The following is a 5,827-nucleotide window of genomic DNA, read 5'->3' as shown; positions in this document are numbered from 1 at the left end:
GTTACTTAAATGTTTGTGATTCTGTTTTATTAACTGTGGAATGGGGATTATAGCACCTATCTTGCTGAATAATTGTGCAAATTAAAAGAGATAAATGTCAACATTTGTATCTTTGGGGTAAATAAATATTAGTGCAATTGCTGGGTCATAGAATAGCTCTATTATTAATTTCTTAAGGAACCTCCATACTGTTTTCCAGAGTCACTATACCAGCCTGCATTCTCACCAAATGTATGAGAGGGTTCCCCTTTCTCCACATCATCGCCAACACTTGTGGATTCCTAACTTGTTAATTTTAGCCATTCTGACTGGTGTGAGGTGGTATCTCATTGTGGTTTTGATTTGTAATTCCCTGATGCCAAATGATTTGGAGCACTTTTTCATGTGTCTGTTGGCCAACTGTATGTCTTTGTGGAGAAATACCTGTTCATGTCTTCTGCCCATTTCTTGACTGGATTATTTGTTTTTGGGGGGTGTTGAGTTTGATAAGTTCTTTATAGATCTTGGGTACTAGCTCTTTATCTGATATGACATTTGTACATATATTCTCCCATTCTGTAGGTTGCCTTTTAGTTCTGTTAACTGTTTGCTGTGCAGAAAGAAGCTTTTTATCTTGATGAAGTCCCAATAGTTCATTTTTGCTTTTGTTTCCCTTGCCTGTGGTGATGTGTCTAGTAAGAAGTTGCTGTGGCTGAGTTCAAAGAGGGTGCTGCTTGTGTTCTCCTCTAGGAATTTGATGGATTCCTATATCACATTTAGGTCTTCCATGCATTTTGAGTTTATCTTTGTGTATGGTGTAAGGAAATGGTCCAGTTTCATTCTTCTGCATGTGGCTATCCAATTTTCCCAACACCATTTGTTGAAGAGACTGTCTTTTTTCCATTGGATATTCTTTCCAGTTTTGTCAGAGATCAATTGACCATATTGCTGAGAGTCCATTTCTGGATTCTCTATTCTGTTCCACTGATATATGTGTCTGTTTTTGTTCCAGTGTCATAATATCCACAATAGCCAAATAATGGAAAGAGCTGAGATGGCCATCAACAGATGAATGGATAAAGAAGATGTGGTATAAGCATACAATGGAATATTACTCATCCATCAGAAAGGATGAAATCTTACCATTTATGGTGATATGGATGGAACTGAAATGTATTATGCTGAGCAAAATAAGTCAATCAGAGAAAGACAATTATCATATGGTTTCACTCATATGAGGAATATAAGAAACAGCACAGAGGATCATAGGAGAAGGGAGGGAAAGTGAGTGCAAAGAAATCAGAGAGGGAGACAAACCATGAGAGATCTTAACTATGGGAAAGAAACTAGGGATTGCTATACGGGAAGTGGGGGGCGGGTAGGGTAACTGGGTGACTAAGGAAGCTTGTGATGTGATGAGCACTAGGTGTTATATGCAACTGGTGAATCACTGAACTCTACATCTGAAACTAATGATATACTATATGCTGGCTAATTGAATTTAAATTAAAAAATAAACTATTAAGGACAAAACAGAGTCAACTACTTCATAATAAATATTTTCACTATGTTGTTTCTAAGGAAAAAGAGAGATAAATGCCCTAAAGTATTATCAAAATACTGTGTTTGATTATCAGCAAGCTCTAAAGAAGAAGAGCTGAAGAACACAAAGATTTAGCATCAGAGATTCTTAATCCTTGGAATGAGTAAGAATCATTGAGAGAGCTTGTTAAAAAGCTAGAGTGTTGGGCCCTAGGCCCCAAAATGCTGATCCAAAAGGTCTGAAGGTGAACTCTAAAAATGTGAAGTTTTAGTCAATTCATACCAAGGAGACTTAAATACCTATGTACCAAAGATCTCACCATGATAAACATTCTCATTTTTCCTTCATCTTCTATCTATATGCAACATTTCCTTTGGATGCACCATTTTATTTTACATCAGTGATTTATCAGAATTCTAAAATCATTTTCTTAACACATCATGTTAGTCAGGAGAACAGAATGGAAGTCAGATAGCCTGGACACTAATAATGGGTAAGCTACTTAACAACCATGTAGCTTTGGTCAAGTCACTTCCTCACTTGAAACCTTAGTTTCCTTATCTAAGAAATCAGGAATAATACTCATCCTATTTACTTCTCAGTGTTGCTGGAAGGAGCAATGGGAAAAAAGATTTGAGAGAATTTTTTAAACTAGACGGCACTATACCAATGTGAGTTATTATATGGAGCCAGTTTGAAGACAGTCTCAATGTCCTGAGTTATAAACATGAAAGAGTTTCATTTTTTTCTTTATTTGTTACTGTGTTTTGTCAAATCTCATCTTTCTCATGATAGAGAAGTTCTTTTAAGATCTCTCATTTGAATTCCTTGACTCTTCAGTCATTTTTAATTTTTCAACCAGTCTCGAGTAACTGGAGATTTAATCTTTCTTCTCTTTATCTAATACTCTATTCAGCTGAAAGGGTTTTCCTCTCCCCCAGCACAGGCTGAGACTTGGGGACCAGAAATTTGGAGTGAAGCATGGATGTGCTCCCACACCTTGCATCCCATCCCAAACTCTGCCTTTGCTCATCTGCTCTGAGGCAGTGTAGGTGATCAACCCATGTTTGCATATGTCCTTCTATCACAGCACCATGATGAACTGGCTCTTCTCTTTGTGGGCAGTAATGACTGCTTCTGAATGAGTGTTCCTTTGCCACATTGACTAGATTACTCTTTCCTTTCTCAGTCTCATGAAAGATGAGATGCATGATCTTAAGAGTCAATGTATGCTGTATAGGCTCCAAAAGGCCAGCCAGGTGAGACACCAAATCCTAATACCACTACCACCCCCCACACCCTGGTATAGATTATCTCTCATGGGATTTGCCCACATTTCCTTGCTGGTGTCATGAAGATATGTCCCTTTGGCACAGCCTGTTGGCCCTATATGTAGATAGTCTCCAATTCACCTGAACACCCCATTCTCATCTTTTCTCTAAATCTCAGTTCTGGTGGCCTGTGGGCATAGATCAGCTCCATCTGACAGATAGACTACCTCCACTAACTCTCCAAATTTATTCTCTAGTAATGCTCTTTCTCCCATGTTGAGAGCACAAGCAGAGGCAGTGAGTCTGATTGCTTGGGATATAATCAAGCGCTGAATAGGATGCCTGTCTTCTTTCTTACAAAACTTAGAAACTTCCTAATGTGATGTGCTGAGTGGAAAGAAACTAGTCTGCAAAGGCTACACACTCTTTGATTCCAGTTACATGACATTGTGAAAAAGGCAAAACTACAGAGACAATGAAAATATGAAAATATTGCTGGGGGCTCAGGGACTGGGGGACAGGAATAAATAAGTGGACTAAGGAGATGTTTAGACCAGTGAAACTATTCTTCATGGTACTGTAATGGCAGATACATAACATAATGTATTTATCAGAATGCATAGAACTGCAGAACACAGAACTCTAATGTAAACTATGGTTTCTAATTAATAATAGTGTGTCAAATTTGGTTCATCAATTGGAACAAATGTAGCACAATGATGCAGGATGTTGATAATATGAAAACTGGGCAGTAAAGGTATATGAGAATTCTCTATACATTCTGACCAATTTTCTGTAAATTTAAGACTTTCCTAAAGAATAAAATCTATTTTCTTTAAAACAATAAGGCAATGATGATCAACTAGTCATTATTTTATACAGGAATTTTTGAAAAGTGTTACTTGGTGTGTTCTGGGAAGAAAAAAGTCAGTGAACAGTGCTAGTGGTGGAGCTGAAAAATAAATGAAGTATTTTGCATATTAGGAGAAAAATATTTTGGCATGAGGAAGTCCTAGCTCTGCCATCTTGCTGGCTGTGGGACCTTGCACAGGTTAATTAATCATGCTGGGTTTATATTTCCTACCTCTAGGTTGGATCTAATAATTGGAGACTCAGACAGTTGCCATGAAAATCAGAACAGAGAATATATGAAAAGTTCTAAGTATTGTGACTGGCTCACAAAGTGGCAGAGATGATGTTCATGAAGATGATGCTTAAAGAAGGATAGGAAGAACAGAAAGAAGAAATAATTGATTTGAGGGTTAAGGAGGGCTTTGGAATATTGCAGATTTTTCTTATTTAATTACGATCATTACGACCGCCAGCAACATAAGATTATCAATTCAAGTATAACCTTATGGGTTAGGAAAATGATAGGCAAAATGTAGAATCCTTAAAAATAATTTCAAATTGTACGTGAGTCTATTGAAATTCCTCTCTTGTATAGCAGAGAGAGGGAAAAATCCACTTAACTAAACCATAAGTAAAAAGAAAAATAAATCTGAGTATTCCCAAACAAAATCAGTTTTAGGGAAAAGCTGATATTTTGCCTCAGTTTCTACCTTTACATTCACTTTAAATATTCCTGAAGAAGGCTTAAAATCTAATGAAAACATATCATAGTTTACATGTTTTTTTGCTTGTTTTTTGTTTTTTAAGAATTCTACTTATCCTTCCAAAATTATTTTCCTCCCTGATCTGAATGATATGTCAAAGAGAAGCCGAGGAGCCAGGTGGAATGCCCCAGTTTCCACAGTAAGGGCTGAAAGCTTTAATTGTCTTAAATGAAGAGTCCTGTGCCCTGGATTTGCTGGAGAACCTCTATTTTAAGCGACTCCTCTTATTATTCTGTTTCAGGGACTCTATTTTTCAAAGCCCTGATTTTGCCTGGATGCCAAACTGTAGGAAGTCATATGATTCGGGGCTGCATCAGGTCTAGTATTTAAAATGCCAGAAAAGACTTGGCATTTTAATAGAGAAGACTTAGAAATGCATAACCTCATTTGACTGGGGATAAAATTGAGACTACATAGTTCACTTTAAGCCCCACAGTTAGTTATTTGATAAGCAAAGACCTATACCCAGGTCTGTGTGACTTCAGAGATCACACCTTTCATCACACAGTTTAATTTCTGGGTTCTTGCACCCCAACACCCAGTGGTTCAGTCTTTGGCATGAATCCCATTCCAAAAGCACAACTCACTGGGCAAAATTAATTTAAAGAGAATCCCATTCTTTGCTTAAATCTATCAAGAATGTTAAGACTAGGAAATGCACAGTCCAAACACAGTCCCAAATCCTCCTTCCTCTCCTCCACTCACAGCTAACAATTGTCCAAACTATACTCCCAACTCCTCCTTCATCCCAGACCAACGTGCTTCCTTTTCTTCTCCTCACTCACTTTGGTTAAGTAGATAGGCTCACTCCTGCAAGGCTAAACCTTTATCTTTTCCTTCCCTCTTCCCATTTCCCTCTCCACTCCAACCCCACACCCCCTCCAGTCCTGTTCTTCTTACTCTGCATCCTTAAAGTTCAAGGAGCCTGTCTGTGAAGCCAGAGCTTCCCCAAGCAAAACCCACCTCAAAACCCTTTAACTTAAGCAAATGTGGGGAGGAAAAAAAAGTGGAACATTCTCAAACTGTAATAATATTTTGTCTAATATTTGTCTAATTTTGTCTAATATTTTGTCTTTCTTCCCACTTCACACTTTGTCTTTCTTCATACTTCACACACTTCACACTTTCTTCACGTACACACTTGTGACCTCCTAAGTCAAGTCTTAAGTCCCACTCATTTCTAAACCTCTCTGGCAGTTTCTGGTTGCTGTCCTAGGTCACAATGCAGGGGACAACCCTCCTTCTAACACTATGTATTCAGGCTCTTGTGGTAAGATTCTTGTTTCCATCAACTACAACCCTGGGACATGCATTAATTTTTTTAAATTATTATTTATTTTTATTTTTATTTTTTTAAGATTTTATTTATTTATTCATGAGAGAACAGAGAGACAGAGAGAGGCAGAGACACAGGGAGA

The sequence above is a fragment of the Canis aureus genome, chromosome 19 (genome assembly GCF_053574225.1).
Source record: "Canis aureus isolate CA01 chromosome 19, VMU_Caureus_v.1.0, whole genome shotgun sequence".
Lineage (NCBI taxonomy): Eukaryota > Metazoa > Chordata > Mammalia > Carnivora > Canidae > Canis > Canis aureus.
This window is presented reverse-complemented; position numbering follows the sequence as displayed.